Source organism: Camelus bactrianus, chromosome 5, assembly GCF_048773025.1.
Source record: "Camelus bactrianus isolate YW-2024 breed Bactrian camel chromosome 5, ASM4877302v1, whole genome shotgun sequence".
Classification (NCBI taxonomy): domain Eukaryota; kingdom Metazoa; phylum Chordata; class Mammalia; order Artiodactyla; family Camelidae; genus Camelus; species Camelus bactrianus.
The window spans coordinates 73,890,801-73,895,431 of record NC_133543.1 but is presented as its reverse complement, the minus strand read 5'-3'; positions in this window follow the sequence as shown (position 1 = coordinate 73,895,431).

The following is a 4,631-nucleotide window of genomic DNA, read 5'->3' as shown; positions in this document are numbered from 1 at the left end:
GATTAGGTCTGTTTGGGTTCACCTTGTTTGGGACCCTGTATGCTTCCTGTACCTGTATATCTGTTTCCCTTTTAGGTTTGGGAAGTTTTCAGCCATAATTTCTTCAAACATGTTTTCAATCCCTTTTTCTCTTTCTTCTCCTTCTGGGACCCCTATTATGCATAGACTGGCATGTTTTATATTATCTTGTAGGTCTTTTATATTGCTTTATTTATTTTATTTATTTATTTATTCATTGTTTTGGTCTGCTGTTCAGATTGATTTCCATTATTCGATCTTCCAGATCACTTATTCGTTCTTCTATATTATTGAGTCTGCTATTTATTGCCCTTAGCTTGGCTTTCATCTCAGCACTTGAGTTTTCTGATTTTAGTTGGCTCCTCTTTATAGTTTCTAATTCCTTGTTATAGTGATCTGCGTTTTTATCAATAGCTTTTCTTAATTCCTTCAGTATTGTTTATTATCTCCTTTTTAAAATCAGATTCTGGCAGACTGGAGAGGTCTATTTCATTGTGTTTTTTCAGGGGATTTTTCTTGTTCTTTTAACTGGGAGTAGTTCCTCTGCTTCTTCATTTTACTTATATTTCTCTGGCTCCATGCATGTAGAAGTAACAGTTATCTACTGCCATCTTGAAGGCCTGTTTTTATGTGGGAATGTCCTTGTGTAGCTTGTGTGCATCTAATATTTTTGGTGTGAGGGTTGTTTTTAGTATGGATGCCTGCCACATCTTTCCTCCATGTGTGCTGGCTGCTATCCCCTCGATAGGGGGTGTGATGAGTGTGTTAGAGCCTGCACTGGATGTTGAGTGGGGCATGCTCTTTGTTCTGTGGTTGTCACAGCCCTGTTGGGAGCCAGGTGCGTTCCACAGTTGTTGGAGTAGAAGCCCCCAGATCAGCTTCTAAGCTGCTATGTGAGTTAGGACTGGAGTGCTTCTAGGGGAAGAGGAACCACTGAGTATTCCTCCACAGGAGATGTCCACCAGAAAGTGCCCTCTGTGGTTTGCCTGTCACCCATTGTGCAGACTCACAAAGTACACTGTTGTTGGTGCTGCCCTTGGCCCCACCTCAGCCACGGAATTTCGCAGGCAGTCTATCTGGGTGTCCCTCATGCACAGTGCACTCAAAGCCACGAGGGCAGATCCATTTAAGTCACCAGGACCCACTGTAGTTGCACATAGTAATACACCTGAATCCACCATGGGCCACAGGGTCAGCACAGACCCCAGCCCTGCCACCGCGTGCACACACCCACTGTTGACACCAGACCTGCCCCAGCCACACACCGGTGTTCTTCTCAGATGTCCTGGATGCGCTGAGTTTATAAAGGAACTGGTGATGTAAATCCATCAAAGCTGCCTGGGATACAACCCAAATTTCATCCCCAGCTCCCAAAGTTACATAGCCCTAGGGAATGGGCTCAGATTTCAGCCCTGCCTCCACTTGGAAGAACCCACCAGCTATTGCACCCTTCCAGAACAAGCCAAAAAGGAGACCACTATGACAGGGTCCCACACCTTGCTCCAAGAGCAGGCTAACAGTGGGGCTTTTTATGGCCAGGCCAGGCCCTGTGGACTGGCAGAGAAGGAGGATGCTATGGTGGTCCTGCCTTTCCCTTCATGTGTACCAACGATGGAGCTTCCTATGGCAAACCAGGCTCCTATGCACACATTCCCAGGTTAATCTGTACCCCACTCCAGCCCCCTCAGGCTGTCTCCATGCAGCCAACCCCAGTCCTTTCCCCAGGTCTGTCCTCTGGAGCCAAGTTTCAGCACCCAGTCCCAGCATGCACCAGCAGGCTTGCGTCTCAGGCTGGGGAATGCACAGACCCTCTGAGCCAGTTTTTCTCTGTTCTGTGTTCTGCAGGGTGACTGCTGCTCTCTCCTCTGAGCCTCTAGAGCTCCCCTTCTGGCCCAGCGGATCTCCCCGCTGGTGAAGGGATTTCCCAGGGTGACAGCACTTTTTCTCTTTCACTGCTCCCTCCCCAATTTACAGGACTTGTCCTTTCTTTTTTTTTTTTTTTTTAAATTCTACCCAGTTATGTGGAGATTTTTCTTGTAGCTTCATTTGTCTAAGATCTTCTGCCAGAGTTTAGTAGATATTCTGTGAGAGTTGTTCCACATGTAGATGTATTTCATGTATTTGTGGGAGAGAGTGAGCTGTGAATCTTTATATTCCACCATCTTGAAGGCCCTCCTCAAAATCCTTGCTTCAGAATTAGGATGACCAAGATGGCTACCCTGTCTTTGCCCCTGGGTGAGGGAAAGAGTATCGTGGTGTGTTGCATTTTATCCCTCTTTCTGAACATCATCAAAATTCAAGATTTCCAATTGATGATAACTCCAGGGGATGAAGGAAGATCATAGACAATGACGTTTCCACTAGGCAATGGAGGCATGCTGCTGGAGTTTTTTACACCCACCACCTTCACTCTCCCACTTCCCTTTCCTTATTTAAACAACTCCAGTTGGCTTCTGTCCCTATCACACGCCATGTGCTGACTGAAATTGCTCTTTTTAAGGTTCAGGAGCCTCTATCCTTTTGGATAAGATTGCTAGTTCTCAGTCCTCATGTGACTCGACTTCTTAACAACATTGGCCGATTTGGTAACTCTCACTTCTTAAAATGCTTTTCTCATTTGGCTTCTGGGACACAACAGTGTCTCACTGCTCCAGCTGCCTCACTGGCTGCTCTTTCTTAATTTCTGTTGCTGGATTCCTCTCTTCTACCAAGATCTCTATATGTTAGACTGACTCAAGTTTCAATCTTCATTCTTCTCAATCTATACTTAGACCCTAGAAGAGCTCCTCTGTGTGGCTGAAAACACCATCTCGTTCATGCCCAAGAGCCACAAATGTATACACTTTGTTCCAATTTCCCTTTGAAGTCTAGCCTGCCATAGCTGCTACACACTTGTCAACCCCTGGATGTCTAATAAGCATTTTGGAATTATCAGAGCCAAATCAAATTCTTGACTTTTCTTCCCCTCACATCTACTCCTCCCCCAACTTCTCCCATCTCATTAAATAATCATCACTATTTGCTCCATTTCTTGGTCTCCAAATCTAAGAGTTGTTGTTGAGGTCCCTGATTCTCTCATACTTCATATTCATTCCACAAGCAAATTTGTGAGGTCTGTTTCTAAAATAAATTCCCAGCGTGACCATGGCTCACTGAGTCACCATGACTGGCTAGACTGAGGCCCCATCACCTCTCCCCTGGAATGCTGTGTATCCTCCCAGCTGGTCTTTCTGTCTTCATTCTTGTCCCTCTTTTGTCTACTCTCTAAGCAGCAGCCTGAGTAACCTTTTAAAATATCAAAACAGAACCTTTTAAATAATTTCTTAGAATAAAATCCAAAGTCCTACTCTGGCTTATGGTTTCTACAAGACCTGGCCCTTACCTATTTCTCTGACCTCATTTTCCATCACTCTCTCTTGCTTCCACTTTACTTAAACTGGTTTTTCTTCCAGTTCCTAAGTCAGGCCAAGTTCATTTCTTCTCTGAGACCCCCTACACATGCAGTCCACTTTACTTAGAACAATTTTCCTACAGACTTTGCATGAGCCACATTATTTAGAACTTAACTCAAAAATTGTCTTGAATCAGTCAGGAATGGCTTCTCTAGCTCCATATATTCTTGGCCCATATCTCTCCTTAATTTGATTCCTTTTACTTACAACTTTATTATCTGTTTATAAACTTGTTTATTGTTCTCTCAGCTCTAGTGTGAGTTCCATGAATGCAGAGACTCTACCTCATGCATCTTTTATATATTCATCTTTGCACTAGTGCCTGGTATATAGTGAGTACTCATGACATTTTTGTAGAATAAATGAATACATAAATGATCATACAGGGCAAAGGATTTAGACTAGACCCCCAAATGCTAAGAATTCTGTTTAAATCCTCTACTTCTCTGCACTAAATTTTGCCTTGCTCAATTAAACTTTTAACAGTGATCTTAACTTGAGTCTATTTTACTGGTCACCGTTTGAGATTCAAGGCATATCTTGGGTTCGTCTGAAAACATAGGGGCGGAGGTAGTGTCTGATGGAGTCCTTTCTGTGGGAGGAATGTGTGGGAAAATCCACTTGGGAAAGGATTTAACATATTTTCACTGCTCGGGTATAGAGATACTTGAGATTGTTTAAGAAGCTGGTAATGTTGTCCATCAGAACAAGAGAAGACATTTGACCCCAAATAAAGCCTTATATTGCAAAGAGGAGTGGAGATCCTGAGTAATAACCACACCCATCATGACCAGAGCAAAAGACACACTGCCTAGTGTACCCAGTGACCTGTGTGGAAGAGAAAGCAGGAGTGATCGGCTCTTGACTATAGGTGATAGGGATTCCTAGAACTGATGACTTTGCATTACTTTCTGGATCTGGTGGGGCCAAGAGCTTGTGTAAAGTTGGTTTTAGAGGAAAAAAAAAAAAAAAAAAAAAAAAAAATCAAATGGCTGTGTTTTCCACTATTTTTTAAAAAGTGCTTTTGAAGACATGATGGGAGTTAATGAAACAATTGCTTGCATATTATTTCTGCTGAGACACACACTAACTGAATTATCTTATCTTGATTGTGGGAGCCTGTGCCCTTATGCTTTCTCAGAGATACTTGGTCCACTGACC